Raw genomic sequence first — 22,541 nt, forward strand, 5'->3', positions numbered from 1 at the left:
CCTGGAGAAAATCCACGTGGACACGGGAAAACGAACAAACTCCTCATAGTACGGGATTTGAACCCCAGTCCAATCCCGATTGCTGGCACTGTAAAGGCATTGCACTAACCGCTACACCAACTCTACTGCCCTTAGGTGTGGGAAATGTTTGCAGCAGGATTAATGGAATTGGCACAAAATGTTGTTGGGCAAAAAGAGATGTGTTACTGTACGCCTCTGATGACTTGCGCTTGTTAGCAGTCATATTTCCAGGTACGCAGTTATGCCTCCAACAGGAGGTGATGAGAGAGACCGGACTGGGAGGGCTGTCAACATGTGTAGCAGGTGCTGCCAGTCCCCTGCAATAGTATATGCTCTTCCCTATAGCCGGGGTGCACATCTTGGCCTGGAGTCCTGACCAACACCACAACCAGTCTGTCAACGTGGAGGTGATTCATTATTGGGGTATAGTTTGTGGCAAGTTCCTTGTTTCCTGGTTCTTGACACAGTGGCACATAACAGCATTGAGGGCAGGTAACTGTGGTGTTTAAAAGTTATTTCTATAATCTAACTGCTTTCTCAAAGGATATGAGATGTCGATAATAGCTTCTTATATGTTATATGGCGAGCTCTGTTATATGTTATCTGTTATATGGCGAGCTCTCCACTGGCCACCGTGACAGAGGTGCACCAAAGAAAAGGTACAAGGACTGCCTAAAGAAATCTCTTGGTGCCTGCCACATTGACCACCGCCAGTGGGCTGATAACGCCTCAAACCGTGCATCTTGGCGCCTCACAGTTTGGCGGGCAGCAACCTCCTTTGAAGAAGACCGCAGAGCCCACCTCACTGACAAAAGGCAAAGGAGGAAAAACCCAACACCCAACCCCAACCAACCAATTTTCCCCTGCAACCGTGTCTGCCTGTCCCGCATCGGACTTTTCAGCCACAAACGAGCCTGCAGCTGACGTGGACTTTTTACCCCCTCCATAAATCTTCGTCCGCGAAGCCAAGCCAAAGAAGAAAGAATAGCTTCTCAATGGCCGTAGTTAAGGGAGAAAGGGGAAAAGTTTAGGGCAAACGTCTTCACACAGAGTAGTGGGAATGTGGAATGATTTGCCAGCTTGAAGTGGTGAATATGGCTCATTTTAAACATTTGGGCAGGTATATAGATGGGAGGGGCATGGAGGGCGATGGACTGGTTGCAGGTCAGTGGGACAAGGCAGAATAATAGTCTGGCACAGGCTGGAAAGGCTGAAAGGCTTATTTCCTGGGCTGTAATGTCCGATGGAAATGGAGTTCAAAGAAATTTGTCAAGGATCAACCATTTTTATGTCTTGCACACCTATTTGAGTCTAAGCCATGTGGGGCCAGGCACATTCCAATGCTATCTACAAATCTGCCAATGACACCACAATTGTCGGCAGAATCACAAATAGCAATGAGCAGGCTTACAGGAGGGAGATAGATCAGCTTGTTGAATGGTGTAACGACAACAACCTTGCGCTCAACATCAACAAAGCTAAGGAGATGAAGGTAGACTTCTGGAAGAAGTTAGGGAAATGCGACCCAGTCTTCATCGAGGGTTCAACAGTAGAGAGGGTCAAGAACTTAAAATTTCTGGGTGTCAGCATCTCTGAGAATCTGTCCTGGAGCACACATGTTGATGCAACCACAAAGGCGGCCTGCCAGTGAGGTATCTGAAGAGATTCGGTATGTCGCCGAAGACTCTAGTAAACTTCGACAGGTGTTCCGTGGAGAGCATTCTGGCTGGTTACGTCACTGCCTGGTATGGAGGCACTAATGCTCATGACAAGAATAAACTCCAGAGGGTTGTCAACACGTCCTGCGACATCACAGGCCCCAGACTTCACTCCATCGAGGTGGTGTCTTAAAAAAGGAGCCTCTATCTTCCAAGACCCTCACCACCCAGGCCATGACCTCTTCACTCTGCTACCATCGGGGGAAAAGGTACGAGCACTCAACGGCACAAGGACAGCTTCTTCCCCGCTGCTAATAGATTCCTGAATGATCAATGAAGCAAAGACACGGCCTGACTTTTTGTGCACTTTTATTGTTTTTATTTTTTGTATGTGGCAATGTTGTAAGATTGTTATAGTACGATTGTTTGCACTATATGATGCGGTCACAAAACACTGAACTTAATGACTTGCCTGTGACAATTCTGGTTCTGATATGTTGGGAGAATCTAGGATAGGAAGTAAAGTATGGTTTTGACTCCATTAGTTGTGCATTTGAAACATTCAGAACAAGAAGCCACTCTTGTAGGAACTGATCTCTTAATATAGTGGAGGAAATATTTGCAAGCATGCTCAAAGCTTGCTACTTAAAGCAGGGCATAGTTTTGCTTTTAGCATAAGACTACATTCTTGGGTGGTGTTATCTCCTTTCACGTGGCTGATCGAGAATCCGGATGTACCAAATTGCACTGAACAATGAAGATTTTGCTCGAACACTTGTGTGTATTTTTTATGAATTTTGGGCTGCTGATCATGAAAATCACCTTTTTTTAAAGTTATCCCCAATTTTGTGATTTCCTGTCATGTTTTAAGTCTCTTAGTAGCACAGAGCAAGCTGTTTTGGTCAGTTCAAACGTGCCTGGGAATGCACTAAGTGCAGATGCTATGCAAATGTTATCTTGGCTCTGGGCCTGTCGAGTCAGGATAGATGATAAAGGCACCTCGCATCTACAGATACTGGGCATTACATTGATATAGATCGAACACATGTTGATGCACATATTCTTCAGGCAGTAGCAGAGTGAGTGTACTTAACAATAGCATTTAATATCTTCAGGAAGATTCAATACAACAGAAATGTCTCGTCAATGTCGCAACAGCTGGTACATTTGTGGCGAGCGTGCACTTGACGCTAAAGTTAATTTAATGTTTCTCCAACTTCCTACGTGATACAGCCAATCTGAAATTCTGTGTTCAGCTTGAAGTTATCTATCATAATCTCTGATTTTTTAAAAAATTTTTTTTTGATTTTTTTTTTGCAGGAAGCCAACCTCTTGGAGAAAAAATAATAGTTGTCCAGTGTTATTGATTTAGACAATGAGAGATGTTGCAAATGGGAAAAGACTTGGAGGATAATTATAGAATGAAGAGGGTCATTTGATACAATGGGTGAGAATGGGCTCCTGGCAGTCCCACCCTCTCCCCAGAGACCTGCAAGTTTTTCTGTTTCAGGTCCATCCAGATTACTTGAGCCCTCCAGTTATTTTGGTCTGTACTTCGGCCCTGAACAGTGCAACCCAGACCTTCATGACCGTTCGCTGCATTCATTCCTCCTTGTTGCTACAGTTCATTTGCCAGTAATTTTCTTCTGTCCTCCTAGACTTTCCACCATCAAGGATCATTCCTATCTATCTACAAAGCTCCATCTGATCTCGCACCCTCATCTATTCCAATGATTCTCATCTCTGGAATTCCTGGATAACACTTGTATGCACCTTTGCTAAAACTTTCATCTCTTTCCTAAAGTGAGGTGCCCAGAGCAAGATACAATACTTGATAAAACACCAGTTTGATCATAACTATAGATTTCCTAGGACTTTTTATAAAGCGTAGGAATTTTTTTATACAGATGCTTTACTTAACCTCTTTCTTAACCATCCTTGTCATATCTATAATTAACATTATTTGCAAGCTAGAAACAGGTTTAACATTATTTTGGATTTTTCTAGACTGCAATTTTATTTTCTCCACCTGGCCCATTCAAAATGCATTTAAAATGGATATATAGGGTTTGAACAAATGGCCTTTGTTATGTTGACAATTTGCAGAGCTGTTCTGGGGAAGAATTGTGTGATTAAAAAGCTGCAAGCTCCTCCCTAAATTTGGAGTTTTTGAAGATGCAGACAAAGTTGGAGCTGAGTTTCGAATTTGATATCTTTTCACCCCCCCAAAAAAATTATGTTTCGTATGTTCACTTTAAAGATAATTATGTTTTGCTCTCTTTTGCAGAATTGGAATGCACATGTGATGCGATACGGTGGACAATTACACTAAGAGACCAAGTTCCTTTGAGAAATTGAAGGTATGGCTAAAAGTGGTGCATTGCTATACTGTAGCAGATAAGTAGAAGCATGGTAATTTGTCCAAGATACAAGAGCTCAGTGCGCCCAATTCTCTTGTAAATTTTATTTCAATAATAGTGTTAATTTAATGTGTGGGCTTAAGTGATTTTTAAATCTTGTTCACCCAGAAACCCACCTGAGTTTCAAGGGAGCAAAGGAGAAACCAGGACCTGAAGCTTGTATCTTGGACAGCTTCTTGGATTGAGTAGAACTTCTGCTCCATTTCTCTGTGTGTTCGAGGTGGCTGAAGAAGCCACAATGGGATTCTGCAGCAGGCTGGGCAGAGGGTGCTTGACTTGCTGGGTTGATAGTTTGTTAGATCAGGCATTCCTCCTGCCATTTACACTGGGCGCCTGTGTGCTCCTTATGAATGGATCTAGGTCCTCGGTGACATTCCTTGGCACCTCTCCATTCTGGTCAATCGTGAGCCAGGGTTTTACATGACGTGGACGTTGCACTCCTTTATGGGCACTTTGGCCTTCCTCATTCATGCCACCGTGATGCCTATCGATGCTAATCCCAATTGCCTGCTTCAGGACCCTATGCTCCCTCTGCCTTCCCTATCAGAGTACCCAACCAAGCACCTTTTAAATGCTGTAGTTTTATTCCGACTCCTCTGTCAACTCATTCCAGATATACGCCACCCTCTGTGAACAAACTTACCCCTCAGATCCTATTTAAATTTCTCCCATCCCTTGCCTTAAACCTGTGACTCCTGGTCTGGAGTTCATTGCCCTGTGAAAAAGCTTCCATCTTTCCTCTCAGAAGCATCTCAATTTTAATTAGCCTCAGTTTGTAATGTTCCAGTGGGATAATCCCATGTTATCCAATCTCTCCTTGCAGCTACAGCTCTTCATTTCAGGCGGCATTTCTCCTGACAAATTGCTTGGAATGTGACCAATTGAAACCAACACCGTGGTTTCTATGGTGCCTTGCAAGATTTTTGGGACAATCAAATGTTTCTCTCAAGCACGCCCACAATGCTAGAAAGAAGCACAAGTATTTATTCACAATAAGGTCACACAGACATAAAATGAGTCAAAATGACTAGACCAGTGTTTTAGTAAATTTTGCTGAAAATTAACCTCAGGCTGAATCTAAGAAGAAATCACTTAGTCGTGTTTGGAAAAAATGCCCTGAGGACTTTTTGCATCTACTGGAGGCAGCTGTATAATGAAGACAACTGGGTTCTCTGAAGGACAAAGGGTTGCATTCACTTCAATGTTGAATGTCTCAAAATTTTCCTGTACTTCTGTTGTCTTGCCATGGGAGAGTGGCTGAAGTAACAATCATTCGCGGCAGACCAGGGTTCAAATCCGCTGCTGTCTGCCAGGAGCTTTCACAGCCGCCCTGTGACCTGCGGGGGTTTTCTCCGGGAGCTGAATTTTCCCCTTGGTTTGCAAAAAAAAGTATAGGGTTGGTTTGTTAATTGGGTGGCAAGTGGGCTGTATGGACCTTCTACCGTGTTGAATTAAAATGAAAATAAAACTGTTTAAGAAAGTTTAACATTGCTGGAGTCGCTTGCAATCAGTGACACTCCATTCATTTCAATTCAGAAAAGGGTCACGGGCACTAATTATTTGATCCTCTTCTGGATTAGGGTGGGCAGACCTTTGACTGAAAACTGACACTGGAGCCAGTCTGACTTTATTTAAAAAAGCTGCTAGTGACTGGAAGATGAGGGGGTTTCTATTTCAGGACAACAAACAAATTGCAAGGAAAAAGAAAACCATCTGCTGGAGAAACTCGGCGAGTCAAGCAGTATCGGTGGGGGTGGCGGAAGCGGGAAGAATGATCAAACTTCATGCAAGCATCTGTAGTCTCATGTCCACCTGATGGCAGGCTTCCAGAATGAAGTGACCAGTTGATGAGCTGTGCTCCAGACCTCTCTTTTGTAGCAGCAATGGTCATAAACTGAAATAGGGCATTCAGCCCATCAAGCCTGCCCTGACGTAATGTATTATGTCAACCTGGAAATTGGAAGACAACTTGAGAATGCAACAATGGTACATAGAAATAAATAAATGTATTCCATTAGAAAAAAATAACATATAATTTAAGAAATAACATCACAATATTCGAACAAATATGGGAACCGTACATGAAACACAATAGAGAAATCCTACCACGGACCTCCACCACCTAAAATGACAGAAGGAGAAGACAACGAAATGAACTGACTCAGTATGTAAAAGTAAAAGACACAAATTTCTTGTTTATTTTTATTAAGTGATGACATTGTTTAATGGGTTTAATGTATCCTATAAATTGAACTTTGAATAAATGGGAAGGGGGGTGAGGGAGGGAGGAAAGGGAGGGGGGAAAAGGGGAGAAAATGACTCTGTCTATATTCAAGAGAAAAATGTCTATATATTTTGGTCAGTATGGCTCATAGTGTGAAGAAAAAAAAAAGCCTGCCCTGACGTTTCATCATGAGCTGATCCATTTCCCCACTCAGCCCCACTGCCTGGCCTTTTCCCTTTGATCACCTGGCTAATTAAGAAACTATCAATCTTTGCCTGAAATACGCCCAAATGACCTGGCCTCCATGACGGCCTGTGGCAACAAATTTCATAGATTTACTACCCACTGGCTGTAGAAATTCCAACACATCTCTGCCCTAAGTGGACAACCTTCAATCCTGAAGTTGTGCCCTCTTGTCCTAGACTCTCCAAGCATAGGAAACAATTTTTCTACATCTACTCTGTCCATGCCTTCTATTATTCAAAATGTTTCGATAAGATCCCCACCTCATTCTCCTAAATTCCAATGAGTACAGGCCAAGAGCTGTCAAACGCTCTTCATTTGATGACCCTTTCATTCCTGGAATCATGTAACGAACCTTCTTTGAACCTTTCTAACACCAGCACTTCTTTTATTTTAAAAGAGAGCCCAAAACTGCTCACAATAATTCAGGTGAACTTTCACCAGTGTCTTGTAAAGGCTCAGCATCTTATATATTCCTCTTGAAATGAATGCCAGCATTGCATTGGCCACTGTCTCAGCATGTAAGTTCTCCTTCAGGCCATCCTGCATGAGGACTCCCAGGCCCCTTTGCATTTGAGTATTTCCAATTTTCTCTCCATCTTAAAAAGTAGTCTGCCCGTTTATTTTTTTTTTCCAGCAAAGTACATGGCCATACACTTTCCAACATTATATTTCATTTTTCTGCCCATTACCCTAATCTTTCTGAGATCTTCTGCCATCTCCTGTGTTTTCTCTACACTACCTGTTCCTCCGCCTACCTTTGTATCATCTTGGATGAAGAAAATGGCTATTTTGAGCTCCTTCTGTCTGCCTTTCTTGATGGACCATCCAATATTGCTTCCTCAAGAAGACTGTTGGATGATAGCCACATGGGGCGGGGTGGGGGGGAGAGGGAGAAGCTCTCCAAGCCCAGATACTGTCTCTTGCCCACTTATACACTGCACCCTCATCTCACCTGTTCCTGCGGATGGATGTATTCCTGACCCTGACAGATCTCGAAGCCAGCCCTTGGGAAAATGTTGCCTGATTTCTCATAGCTTCCTATTCACTACCTTGCTGAGAATCTTCCCCTATTGCAGGCACAGTCAAGTGATACTTTTGCCCTTGAAAGTGACCCCCCTAGTCCTGGTTAGCTCGTTGCCAGCTCCTTATCTATGACTCGCTCTGAGTAGTTACTAATGGATGAGGCCTGATCTAAAACGAAGCATTTGAGCAGAACTTGCACGCGACTCCATTCAAATCTGATATATACAGTAAAAACCGTGTTATCCAGAATTCAAGCAACCAACAAAAAACAATCAAAGAAAATACATAAATTTTTAAAATTAAAATAAATAAAAATTTTAATCAAAGTTTAAAATTGTAGAAGTAAATGTTCTCTGAAATAACACATTAATCCTTGGTGAAGGTGGGAGCAAATATTCAGCCAGCAGAGCTCATAGCAGTTGTTTGAATAAAGTTGTGTGAAACAGCGATGGTGTTGCCCAGGTTGAAGAGCTGGTTAATGCCGCTTGCTATTGGGGTGGTTCTCTTAAAGTGTCTTCTTATCCCTCCTTATCTTTGTTAGTATAGTAGCAAGATTTTATCTGTATACTTGAGGGGGGGGGGAGGAAGGGGTGTTCATTATCTATTACGTTATTGTTCATCTTTTGGGCGGCTCCGTGGAGAGGGAGCAACCAGCAAATGAAGCGACGGTTAAATGTTTTCAAAGAATGTGACTGAAATTGAACTAAAGTGCTCTAAGGTTTATATATTGATGCAAGTGAAGTTTGTTCTGTGTATAGTATGTTTGTCTTTTAAAGTTTTTATTCTGAATGCAGGTTTATTAGTTAGGCATTGTAAGAGTGGGTCACAAACAACCTTAAAACTCACCACCAATTCCTGTGTGTGTTGGATACCAGGGGTTTTATTGTAATCTATTTCTATCAAGCTCTGGTTGAGTCACTAGCATTACGGCAGGGTGGGTGTCCTTGTTTACAGATTCTCAGCAGGTTGGAAATGGCACCAGCCTTTTTCTGCAAGAAGGTCTGTTCTGGAGATTTTGCAGGCACACTAAGAGAAGCATGACTCGTGTTTGGGGCTTTGGGATACAGCAGTGTGATCACAAAGTTTAACTGACGTTTACATTGAGATGAGAATGAGCTGCTGTGAATTGGGGCAGTTCGATTCACTGAACTTGATTTGTTTCCATTTTGGAGGGAGGGAGGAGGAATATAAGCAGCTGCTGGCCGAGTTGGTCGATTTAATTTTTTTTTTGTGGCGTTTTGGAGCTCCTTGGGGCTTAAAGAAAAAAAAAAACTGTTTACAGGTTGAGACTTGGATGAATAACAGGAGTGAACAGCAATGGATCATTTTCCAATGCATGGTCCAAAGCTCTGCAGGTGTAAGTGCATGAGGTGCATTTGTGTTCTGCTTTGGAATGTTTAAGGTTCAACAATTCAACATTTTTTAAAATCTTATCAGTTGAAATATCATTGCAAAATTAAATGACCAGAGCCTGACAGTAGTAGATGGGTAGAAAGAATGATGGAGGGATACCCCAATATAAAAGTATAATGGCAGTTGCTAGAAAAGTGAGCCTGGACATGTGTGATGCACTTCCTTCTTCAGGAAGTGGGTTATTTGATATGATGTTGAGTTTATGGTCGCATACAAGGTACAATGAATATGTGCAGCAAAATTCTTGCTCGAGCCAGACAGATGCTTCACAATAAAATTACAATTTCCACCAACTAGTTTTCCTGCACTAATCTAGTATTGAAGTGATGGTGAGGTAGAACGCAAGGTTAATATTATTACCAGTGCCTCTGATGCATCATTCATGGAACTTGGGCTTATTTCCTGTAGGAATCAAAATAAAAATTCATTGTTTTGCAGCAACGTTACAGTGCAACATTCAGATAAACCACCATACAACAATAAATTTAGAAAATAGTGTATGAAAATCAAGCCAGTATCTTTGGTTTATTGATTATTCAGGAATCTGATGGCACCGGGGAAGAAGCTGTCCTTGTGCCCCTTGAGTGCTCATTTTTAGGCTCCTGTTCCTTTTTCCTGATGGTAGCAGAGTGAAGAGAGCATGGCCTAGGTGGTGGGGGTCCTTGAGGATAGAGGCTGCTTTCTTAAGACACCGCCTCATGTAGGTGTCCTGGATGGAGTGAAGTCTGGTGTCTGTGATGTTGCAGGCTGAGTTTACAACTATCGGGAGTTCTTTTTTTCTTGTCCTGAGCATTGGTACCTCCATACCAGGCAGTGATACAACCAGCCAGAATGCTCTCCACAGTACACCTGTAGAGGTTTAGTCTTTGGTGACATACCGAATCTCCTCAGACACCAAGTATAGCCACTGGCGAGTCGCCTTGGTGATTGCATTGACATGGAGGCTTCAGAACAGATCCTTGGAGATGTGGACACCCAAGAATTCTCCGCTACTTAGTCCTCAATGAGGTCTGGGTTGTGTTCTCCTGACTTCCACAGTTATCTCCTTGGTTTTGCAAATGTTCAGTGCAAGTTTGTTGGTGTGACACCACTCAGTGAGGAGGGCAGGCTTTGGGCGATGAGTGATGTTCTCCAAAAATTATATTTACCAGTTCTGTGTCACTCTATCCAAGCTGGAAGTTTGCCTCTTCAAGGCAGGGTTTGGAGCCCAGCATTTGAACTTGCGCTGGCACTGAAAGGCTGGCGAAAGACCCAGCTGCAGTTTCCTTGGAGATAGTATGTTGGCCTGCCTGCATGGCTGTGGGCCTGTCTAATTTCATCACAAAACCGGTTGAACTCCCCACTTTTTTTTTCAGCTCTCATTGAAGACCTGCTAGAAATTGCTTGTGTGCTTTGACCCTTTTTCTAACCTGTGACAGTGTAATCATCAGTTAAAATGGAAGGCATCTCCCTCAGGCCACTGTAGCATGTGATGCGGATGCCCCAGTCGCTGGCAGGAAGATTTGAGTGTGAAATGGGTTCTCCGAGATGGTTTCATCTTCCAGCAGCGGCTGTTAGGAAGAAACCAGATGACCAGAATGGGGATGGTTTAGAATAACTGGGTTGTTGTGGATAATAGAAGAATTTGAGGAACATCAAGTGATAGCAAATAAAATTTAGCATGTGGATGGGAGATAAAAAGCCTTGATAGTTAATCACCACACAGTTATCGTTGCAGTTAGCATCTGCTCGACGAAGGTTTCATTGAACCTAGGAACAGCCCGTGGTGAGCGCAAGTGGTAGTGGTAAAAGGGGAAAATAAGTCCAGGCTAGTAATTGACTATAGCCAAGTTATTAATCGGTACACACTCCTGGACGGATACCTCCTCCCTCGAATTTTGGACATGGTAAGTGATATTGTGCAGTATCGGATCTATTTGACCATCGACCTGAAAGCTGCTTATCACCAACTGCCAATCTGTTCCGAGGACCATCCATATACGCCATTTGAGGTGAACACTCGTCTCTATCAATTCCGGAGGGTCCCTTTCATTGTTACTAATGGTGCCTCTATCTTCCAGAGGTAGATGGACAGAATGGTGGACGAGTATGGGTTGAAGGCTACCTTCCCCTACCTTGATAATGTCACCGTCTGTGGCCACACCTTGGAAAACCATAAACCGCTATCCTCATCATGGTAAAAGCCCTGAACCTCACTTATAACTCTGGCAAGTGTGTGTTCAGGACTAGACGTCTGGCTAACCTTGGCTACATGGTGGAGAATGGCATCTTTGGCCCTGATCCCAATAGGATGTGCTCCCTGTTAGAGCTCCCCATTCCCAGGACCACAAAGACTTTGAGGAGATGCCTGGGATTTTTCTCATTTTACGCCCTCAATACGCTGATGAGGTTTTCTCTCTCTTAAAAGCCTCTAATTTCCCCTTCGGCTGAAGCCCGAATGGCTTTTAACTACCTCCGGAACCACATCGCGAAAGCGGCCATGCACGCAGTGGACGAGTATGTACCTTTCCAAGTGGAAAGCGATGCTTCGGATGTAGCCCTGGCCACTACACTCAACCAGTTGGGCAGGCTGGTCGCATTTTTTCTCGGACATTACAGGCCACGAGTTCTGGAACCCGACTGTGAAAAAGGAGGCTCAAGCCATTGCAGAAGCCATGAGGCACTGGAGACACTACCTGGCTGGTAGGAAATTTACACTCCTCACTGACCAGGGCTCAGTGGCATTCATATTCAATAATGTCAAGAGAGGAAAAATTAAAAATGTCAAGATTGCTAGATGGTGGATCGAACTCTCCACCTACTATTATGACATCGCCTATTGGCCAGGAGCTCTTTATGACCCTCCAAATACCTTATCCAGAGGAAGCCGTGACTCTGCACACACCGGGCAACTGTGGTCTCTGCATAATGAGCTCTGCCATCCATGAGTTACCCGCATGGTTCATTTTGTCAAGGCATGCAATCTGCCCTACTCCATGGAAGATGTTAGGGAAAATACCAGGTCTTGCCAGGTCTGCGTGGAGTGGAAGCTGAACTTCTACCACTCTGCAAAGGTGCACCTGATCAAGTCATCCAGGCCCTTTGAATGGCTCAGTGTCGATTTTAAGGGACCTCTCCCCTCCATGAACTGGAACATCTTCTTCCTCTTTATCATTGATGAGTACTCCCGCTTCCCGTTCGTTATTCCATGTCCAGACACGTCCATTTTGTCAGTCATAAAGGCCCTAGATTCCATTTTTTCCCTTTTCGTGTATCCCAGCTATATTCAAAGCAACCGGGGCTCATCCTTTATGAGTGACGAGCTATGTCAGTACCTGCTGGTGAGGGACATCGCATCCACCAGGACTACTAGCTACAACTCCTGGGGGAACGGGCAGGTTGAAAAGGAGAACACTACGGTCTGGAAGGCTGTCAAACCGGCCCTGAAGTCAAAAGGCCTTCTAGACTCGTGTTGGCAGGAAGCCTTCATATAGTGCTCCATTCCATCTAGTCGCTACATTGTACCGCGACCAATGCTACTCCTCACGAGCTCCTATTCAACTCCGAAAGAACGTCGGCATCAGGAACTACACTCCCAGCCTGGTTCACTACTCCTGGTCCAGTCCTTCTCAGGAAACACATGAGGAGAAGCAAGACCAACCCCCTGGTGGAAAGGGTGAAACTGCTCCATGCCAATCCCAAGTATGCCTATGTGGAGAACTCGGATGGCAGAGAGGACACTGTCTCCATCAGGGACCTGGCACCTGCCAGAACAGAGGGTCCATTGCCTCAAGTGTCCTGTGGGCCACGGAGCTCATTCTCACCACCCCCAGCCAGGGCCTCGGGCGATCCGGTTCAGGAGGAGAGTGTATCCTCCTCCACCATTGAGCTGGAGACCCAGCTTGCCTCTCCTCCCTCACAAGAGGAACAGGAGACCCAAGTGCTAAGCTGCTCCACCAGGATTTCTAGACCCCAGAACCACTTAAATCTGTAAATTTGTAAATAACTGTATATTTTTCAACTTCTTTTCTGAACCTATGTTCTTTGTCTTCATTCACAGACCCTAAAGTCTACAGGAAGGGGTGAATGCAGTGAACTGAGATTCACTGGTAGTGTGCTGAGCTGATGGCTAGCTCTGCCCCCATCTGCTCACATCTAACCTTGGTTTCCTGCCTTAACCCAAAACCCTTCTGAAGACCACTATGAAACCCTACCCATAGTTATAAGCTAATAAAAGCGTTTGTTCTCCTTCCAGTTCTGAGAGCTTTTATTTGCACTACAAGAGGTGATCACTATATCAAAGTGTAGCAGTGGAGCCATTCTCTCTCTACGGTGAGTCACCCTACATAGGGAAACGTATAGTGCTGGCCAAGTTTGAAAATCAGAGCAGCAGGGCATGATTTGAAGGGAAGGGCCAGATGATCTGCCCCATTCTAGTCTTGGATTTTATAGGCATTCAAACAATGCCTTTTGACAAATGTTCATAATTATGGCCTGAGGAAATTTGACTTGTTTATAATCAGAATTTATTGTCTTGAACACGTCTCAAAATTGGATGTTTTGCGGTAGCATCAAAGTACAGACATTCATATTATAAGCCATCTTACAGCAATAAATATTTTAAGAAATAGTGCACAAAAAGTAAGGCAGTGTCCTTGGCTCATCGATTATTCAGGAATTAGTAATTTTTAAAGCATAAACAATGGGAGTGACATAATTATTAATATTATTCATCCAAGGTTTGTCACGTCAATTCCTTGCAGTTAATTAGTTAGAAGACCCGGCCTTTGTGCTGTAAAGTAAACTGTTCTGTTTGGTCGGTTATTCAAATTTTTGTGTCAATCTCGGCATACGTGAGCTTGTAAAAAAAAAACAAAAAAAAACCCATTTCACATGATTAGTGTCTTTCATGCAGTACAGTACTCCCAGAATTTGATTTGTCTTGACCTTTTTTGCTGTTTTAAAAATTAGCTGAAAATGTTCTTTTCAAAGCAAACTCTGCATGCTCTAACTCGCTTTGTGTTTTAGCATTTTGTTTGGAACCACGTTGAGAAGTCGCGCCCTGAGCAGGCTCTCTATTTTTAAATGGAAATGAATCCTTTTAGCTCTCATCGTTTTCACTGTCATTTTGTGACTCGGTTGGAAACGATAACCGATTTTCATTTTCGGCCGTTGGAGGTGAAGTGGAATTTTCATTATCTGCTAAATGTTTTTGTCCACATACTGAACTTTAAGATCAGCCATGACCTCATTGAATGGCGGAGCAGGCTTGAAGGGCCGAATGACCTACTCCTGCTCCTATCTTCTATGTTTCTATGAATCTACTTCCAGTAGCACTTGCAGGCTGCGGTGTACTGGTTTCAACCTGTCAGAGCCAAATTTTCAAAACTGGCAATACTGGAAAATTTCACACAGTAAGTTGCCTTCTAAACCAGTATTTCTTTTCTATTTAAAAAAAAATGAAAATTTGATGCTATTATTTGACCACAATTTGAACCTGAATGCATTTTAACTCATTCCACTTGGTAGGAAAGAGAAGGGATTGTGTTGTCTGCTTGCTTTTTTTTTAAACCTCTTGAATAGAAAAGTTTAAAAAAAATGTCTGTGATTAACTCCAAAGTGCTGGATGAACTTAGCGGATTGACCCCTCCAGTTGGGTGCCTATTGCTTTCCATGGACGCTGCATGACCCACTGAGTTCCTCCAGCTTTGTGTATTGCTGCAGATCTCCGGAATCTGCAGGCTCCTTGTTTACCCTAACTCTCTTCACTTTTTCTCTCTGCTGTTTAGATTAAATGAATGCTTGGGTTTCTGCTTATACATATATTAAATTGGTTTTCAAATATTGACTAATTTCATTGCTTTCCATTGCAAATATATGAAGTGGCTCTTAATTTTCTGGGGTGGCCTGGTTTTAAGAGGCCTTATTAGTATTTGTACTGTACAAACTGGGTTGTACAAATTGATTCACCAACTGAACTACATTCTATTTGCAATGAGCCTGAAAGTATGGACGATCACTGTTTGAATATTTCACTATTAATTTGAATAACACTGGACAGAGTATGCTCCCTGAACATTTTTGGGTGTATTTTATCTGTTTTGGGCTGCTGATCACGAAAATCACTAAAATGTACCTATTTTTAATTCTGTTAGTATATTGCCCACAAACCAGCTATTTGGGTCAGTCCACGCATTGCCTGGACATGTACTCAGTGCAGGTGCTATGCAAAGGTTGTCTTAGGCCTGGTCATGCTTGGAAGTTATTTAAAGATGTTGTTGAGAATTTTCTTGCCAACTACAGAGTACTGAACTACATCCAGCTGATTGACAACACGTTTCAAACATACAAAACTATGAAGTGCATCTCGTCATTGAAAATTCATTTTCTTCATTCGCACTTGGACTTCTTCCCTGCTGATCTTGGTCCAGTCAGTGACGAACATGGTGAAAGGTTTCACCAGGACATTGCAACGTGGAAAAGCGGTATTAGAGTGATTTGAATCCATCGATAGTGGTTGACTATTGTTGGACACTGACTCAAGAGGCATCAGATGCTGAGTACAAATGGAAATCAATGGCAAAACAGTTTTAGGTCAGTTGAACTAATACCGTGGTTTTTAAGCCGACCCCCTTAACTCACATTCCACCTTCAGCAAACACTATGCCATTGGTGCTCTGTGATTAGTAAGGGATTGTTTAAGGTGCTATGTGAGTGGAAACAAAAGTTTTGAAACCCACTGTTTTAATCATACCTAATTGACTCATTATGTTCATGGTTTCATAACCCAAAAGGAAATGGGCCAATGACAATTTTTCTCAAGCAAAAATATTTCAATAACAATTGTGTCTAGAGCTTTGGTTCTCAACCTTTTCCCCACTCACATACCACCTTAAGTAATCCTTATCATAGAGCACTGATGGCATAGGGATTGCTTAAGGTGGAATAGGTTGAAGGAGGCAGTTTGAAAACCACTGAACTAAAGTAATGTGTCAGCATCATTAAGTGATTAAACGTGCTAAATTCAATAAAAGTTTGTAATGTTTATCCAACTTCCTACGTGATACAAATCTGAAATTAGGTTGTGTTCATCTTGAAGTTGTCTATCATAATCCCCATTTTTTTTCCAGGAAACAAACCTTTTGGGGGGGAAAAAATGTCCAGTGTAATCAATGGAATACTTTTATTACAATTGTCATGTTAAATGGAGAGCTTATATTCAAGAAAAATAAGAAATATGTTCTTCTATCAATCATTGTACATTGCATTAATGTGAACACCAGAATAATCCCAATACTCATCTTAAATCTCTGTCTTCCACCTGAAAATTTAGATGGAAATCACAGGTTTGTGAATGAAAAAGGGCATCATTAAAGTGCCCCTGTGTAAACAATCACATCAGGACCAGAGGTAAGTTATGCTAATATATTTTCAGATTAATTCTGAAACTTCTGTGTGAAAATGCCAGTTATTTTCGATTACCCTCATGCTCCAAAATCTCCAACCAAATATTGTAATGGTATAGTCAAATGTGATTCGGAGGTCCATTGTCATTTATCTCCCCCCCCCCCCCACACAACCCCAAAAGCCCCCACTCGACTTCCAACCCAGTGATCAAGCTTTTAATTAAACTGCTTACATTGTCCAGTGTTGAATCACTTAGACCAACCAGGCATTGCTGCATTTCCGTAAATATCAGAAGACCCATTGACATTAACCTGACTGATCATAACTAATTAGTGAGTGTGTCAATTATAAAAAAAAGTGTTCATTAATTATCTCTGCTCTTCTTGTAAAGAAAGTGAAGTTTGAATTGTTTCCCAGTCAAGAAATCGATTTTAAGCACACATTAAAAGTAAGCGAATTGCCAAACATCTGTTTTCTCTATCAGAGAATTTCTTTCTCACCCATTTTTTCTTGCTACTCCGATGAATAATTTTTCTCAGGTACTTGCTTAATCGGTTTGGTGGTTTTTTTTTATTGCTGGTTCTCTTTTTATAAAATGTTGAGTCACTTTTGAATCTTTAATCACACGTCTCGCCTGCTGGGCAGGTCCCACTACATTATCATTAACCTATTACACAGGTTTAGAAGATAAATGTGTCGATGATTCTCACCACTGAGTCATTCGAATTGACCTATAAATGATGCTGTCTTTATTCTACATCCCCTGCCCTACTGAAACCTAACTTGCATCACTCTTTCTAGTTCTGACGGAGTATAAAATATTAATGATTTCTCTTTCCACAGATGCTACATGGCCTTAGTTTTAGAGTATTTTTGTTTTTCTTGGATTTCCAGCATCTGTACTTTTCTTGATTTCCTCTAACTTCTAACCATAACACAGCAGCTCTTACATAAGCACATGGATTCAAGAGAAAGAGTTGGGATTAGATTGTAGAAGAGCAGGTTACAGCACCGTGGGCTGAAGGACTTGTGCTAGGTTCCATGCCCATATGGAAAGATGGGGTCAAGTAGGATCAGTCAGCATGGTTTTCTGCTGGATAAGTTTTTAAAGATTTCAGATTTATTTACAGAGTACATATATGACATCACACACAACTTTTTTTTCTGCAGGCAAGGCAGAATGACCTCTTAATTGGTAGTGTAAAAAAAAACTGTACACAACGTATACAGATAATGAATGTAAACAAATTACAATACAGAGAGAACTTTTTAAAAATCAATAAAGCAGGAGTCCTTAAATCAGTCCCTGATTGAGTTTGTTGTTGAGTCTGATAGTGGAGGGGGAGCAGCTGTTCCTGAACTTGGGGGTACGAGTCTTGTGGCACCTACACCTCTTTTCCTGAAGGCAGCAGCAAGAACAGAGTGTGTGCTGGGTGGTGCGGATACTCGATGATTGCTGCTGCTCTATGACGGCAGCGTTCCCTGTAGATGTTCTTGATGGTGGGGAGAGTTTTGCCTGTGATGTCCTGGGCTGCGTCCACTACCTTTTGCAGGGTTTTCCTCTCAGTGGTATCCCCACACCAGAGTGTGATGCAGCTGGTCAGCATGCATTCTACCATTCGCGTGTAGAAGTCCCTGCCGCAAACTCCTGAGGAAGGAGAGGCATTGACGTGCTTTCTTCATAATGCCATTAGTGTGTTGGGAAAGATCCTTTGAGGTGGTGACTCCCAAGAATTTAAATCTGCTCACCCTCTCCACCTCTGATCCCCCAATGATCACTGGATTGTATACCTCTGGCTTTCCCTTCTTGAAGTCAACAATCTAGCATCTTAGTTTTGGTGACATTGAGTGCAAGGTTGTTACTGGTGCACCATTCAGGCAAGTTTTCAATCTCCCTCCTGTAAGCTGACTCATCCCCTTTCCTTGATACAACCCACTATCTTGGTATTGCCAGCAAATTTGTAGGTGGTGTTATTGTCATACTGAGTCACACAGTCATGGGTGTAGTGTAGAATAGGGGGCTAAAAAAACAGCCCCGTGGTGCTCCTACTGATGGTGATAAATGTGGCTGATCAGGGAAGGTCAGTAGATTTTGTATATGTGGATATTTGCACATCAGGCAGCTACTGTGGAAAGAGAAACGGGTGATTGTTCGGGTTGACCACCTTCATCAGAATCGGGAAAGAGTTATTTCACAAGTTGATCGTATTTCTTTTTCAATCTTTTCTATTAGTTTTTATAATAAACACAGCAATGAAGAAAAGAGAATGAAACTGAAAATACAATATCGTGTGTGTGTGTGTGTGTGTGTGTGTGTGTGTGTGTGTGTGTGTGTGTGTGTGTGTGTGTGTGTGTGTGTGTGTGTGTGTGTGTGTGTGTGTGTGTGTGTGTGTGTGTGTGTATATGCTGTTGAAGATCCAACTGCGCTGGGTAGGTCACGTCTCCAGAATGAAGGACCATCGCCTTCCCAAGATCGTGTTATATGGCGAGCTCTCCACTGGCCACCGTGACAGAGGTGCACCAAAGATGAGGTACAAGGACTGCCTAAAGAAATATCTTGGTGCCTGCCCCATTGACCACCGCCAGTGGGCTGATCTCGCCTCAAACCGTTCATCTTGGCGCCTCACAGTTTGGCGGGCAGCAACCTCCTTTGAAGAAGACCGCAGAGCCCACCTCACTGACAAAAGGCAAAGGAGGAAAAACCCAACACCCAACCCCAACCAACCAATTTTGCCCTGCAGCCACTGCAACCGTGTCTGCCTGTCCCGCATCGGACTTGTCAGCCACAAACGAGCCTGCAGCTGACGTGGACTTTTACCCCCTCCATAAATCTTCGTCCGCGAAGCCAAGCCAAAAGAAGAAAATATATTATATATATATATATATATATATATATATATGTAGAGAGAGAGAGATCAAACAGTATAAACTCGGTCCCCCCTTTACTGCACTAGGTGAAGTCAGAAAAGACATTAAAAAAATGTTTAAAAAAAACCCCACCTACCAAACAAACTGAATTTTGTTTATGATCTTTGCTTCGGTTGAGATCAAAGTTTTGTGAGTCTTGTTTGTTTTGTGTCTAAATTTTTCTGAGGGCTGGTTCAAAATTAGACTTTAATTACATATGTTATATTTAGGCTGGGGAATTTTTTAGTTTTACACTGTTATAGAAATTTGCATAGTAACCAGTGGGGATTGTTATAAAAGGGGGGTTTTGAATTAAAGTTTGAAGGTGAATTTTTTGTTAATAAAGTAATTGTTCATCTTGACGCCTGTGTGATATGCCTTCTTTGTGGTTGCTGGTTTGATCTTGTAACAATAGCCATTACTTGGAAATCAGATATGAATTTTGGGATGGAGGGGTGGTTTTGCCGCTCAGGATCAGTGAGTAGAGTGCTGCCCATGTTGGCAATGCCTTTGTCGTTTTACTAATAGAGAGAATGCAATGGCTGAATTTGTCTTCTGTGATCAGGATGTGATTGAAGAATTTCTCACATGGCTGGTGTTGTAGTTGGACGAAGTGTTGTTGGTTCTGGAATACAGGATGCTAGGGGGTACAATCTTTGACCTTGAAACACACTGAATAAAGCAAAGATTGGGCAAGGCTCAACAATCATCCAAGTCGTCTGATGTTGGTTCCTCGAGCGAATCAGTGTACATGTATAGATCAAGGATACATTTAATTTGACCACTTGTTCTATCAAAATGCATCATGTTGCATTCTAATTATTAGAATTTCTTCTATTCCCTATTCTGACTCTGGTTCACATGTTCATATGGCTTGAAGAACCTTTTTGGGGAATTTGCATATGTAGCTCTTTTTATCTGTGCCTGGTTGCTTAGAGTTCAAGTGTATAAGCTTCCAATTTATTGTCATATTATACCAACTACATTTGAAAACTGTTCTTCCACAAGAAGTTTACCAAGTCGACCATAAAGTCCCATGTACTTTGTGGAGGGCCTGCAGCACATGAGTTATTTTCTGTAAAAGCTGACAAAAATGGCAAACTGCCCCGAAAGTTCTCCTTTGTCTATGCTCGCCTGTGTTTGTCTGCTTCATTCATGCGGCGAAAAAATTTCACTGATCCCATTTTTGGCAATGAATTCCAAGGATATTTTAATGCAGTTTTCCCTTGGAAAACAATTTTTCTACCCTGGAGGAGAATTCTTTATTTTCCCCACGGGCATTATGATGGTTGCTTCACAAACTGCACCTCCCTGAGGTTCTTGAAATTTAATTTCAACAGTTTTTTTAAAAGTGATTGTTATTTGGTTTTTGTTTCCAAGATCATTGTTTCTCACCTCTCATACATTCAACTCCAGATGAACCAATTGACCCAGGCAAGCAGAAGGTAGAATTCCACTGCCATGAACCACTTTCCATTTGCTTCTACGCAATACAATCTCAGGTCCAAGCACAGCACTTCTTGGGCTGTGTTTCCTGAATTCAGAGACATGATTGGGACATCCCACTTCCTGGAATGGTGGGGGTATCTTCTGAAAATCGTTGACAAGTCCTGCGTATTTGGTCAGTGTGTACAGACCTGCACACCCAAATGCAGCCTATAAGTTAAAAAGTTTAAAAAAAAAACACAATACTGGAGAAATTGAGCAGGTACTTTATAAAGCAAAGATAATACATAATCAACGTTTTGGGTTTGAGCCCTTCATCAAAATGTAGGCAGGTGCCTGCTGAGTTTCTCCAGCAATGTGTTTTTACCATACTTTAATCATGGAGTCCACAGACTTTTGTTTTTAAGTTGCTCTCTGAGCCAGATCAAAATATTGATCAGGTTCCAACAAAGCACTTTGGACCCAAAATATTTGCTGTTTTTCTTTCCCTCTTTTGTCTTGATATGTGTCTGTGATGACTGCTATATTTAGAAATAAAAATGGGAATTGCTCTCTAGAGTTGGCTACTTTTATATTTAACAATGCTATTAAATGAATCTAATCATGCTTTAATATGAGTTTAAAGTACATCAGCAGTTAGTGGCATTAAACATGCATTTCACCATTGTACTCTGCCTCCAGTTTGGTTCCATGGAATTCAATGGGTAGTGTTACCACAGCATAGTGACATTATGTGGATATGGTTCCCAAGGAAGTTGATTTAAGCAGTTAAAATTGTAAGTATACCTGATCTGATTTCTTTTTGTAGAAACAGCAGGACACCTCTTCATGAGTTAAATCAACTTTCTTTTTGAACTTTTTGTTGATTTAGGACTTCTGAATGATAGTTAAAAGCTGTTATAATAACATTTGAATTTTGGATATACTAGATATCCAGTCATGCCCAAAACCAAAATGTAATGCTAAGCCTACGAGTTCTAGTTATGTTGCAGTCTTAAATGGGTTGCAGGATCGACACAGGGATTTTCATATACAAGTGATGAGTGCAGCTCAGGCCATCACACATCCCCTACCTTGACTCCATCTATACTTCCTGCTACGTTGGAAAAAAAAAATTCCAGCATGTTAAAACATCTATCATACCCTGGTTGAACTTTTTTTTCTTCCCCCCCCCCCCCCCAACATCAGTCGGGCAGGAGATTAATGAGCTTGAAAAGTGTTTGTGCCAAAGCTCTAAGTTCTACTCTATGTGACGTACGAACCATCTCCGATCAGAAATACTCAATTGGCTTCAGTTCATTTTTGTATTATGTTATTAATGTTTACATTTGAAATGTTTCTCTTTCACTATCAAAACTAACAAAACAAATTGTTTTGTTCAGATTCAAGAACCACTTCTTTCCTGCTGTTATCACACACTGACATTGATCTCTCATTTAGGGGAAAAAAAATGATCTTTCACTGTTTTAATTTACAGTACTTGTCTCTGTGCCCTGCATTGTCTTTGTAACACTATAGCCTGCAATCTTTAACTTGCTGTAAAATTTGCATCCTGCACCTTGATTTTATTGTCACATTACCTGCTGAATTTAATTATGGGTTGACTCTCCTGGACAGCATACAAAAAGATCCATTTTCACGGTTTCTCGGTATACATGATAACAAACAATTTGGTTCAAGAGACAAGATAAGAAACCGTCTATAATGGAACACCAGATTTTTAGTTTATTAAATAGCCATTTAGGTAACAAAAAGACAAAATGGTGATGAAACTTTAGAAATGACTTGTTTGGCTCC

The 22,541-nt window shown here is 42.0% G+C and overlaps 1 protein-coding gene across 13 annotated transcripts in view; it reads left to right on the forward strand.

The window, feature by feature from the left end:
* The window catches only part of LOC138747396 (inactive rhomboid protein 1-like), a 297,832-nt gene that overhangs the window by 101,184 nt on the left and 174,107 nt on the right, over positions 1-22,541 (forward strand). For 10 of the 13 annotated variants that reach the window (XM_069906554.1, XM_069906561.1, XM_069906555.1 and 7 more), the window contains one exon: positions 3,967-4,039. The gene's annotated coding sequence lies outside the window, so the exon portion shown is untranslated. Of the gene's footprint in view, positions 1-3,966; positions 4,040-15,287; positions 15,579-16,317; positions 16,395-22,541 lie in introns of all 13 variants that reach the window. The other 3 variants (XM_069906556.1, XM_069906565.1, XM_069906559.1) reach the window with 2 other exon arrangements.

This window comes from Narcine bancroftii, chromosome 12 (genome assembly GCF_036971445.1).
Source record: "Narcine bancroftii isolate sNarBan1 chromosome 12, sNarBan1.hap1, whole genome shotgun sequence".
NCBI classification, from domain to species: Eukaryota; Metazoa; Chordata; class Chondrichthyes; order Torpediniformes; family Narcinidae; genus Narcine; species Narcine bancroftii.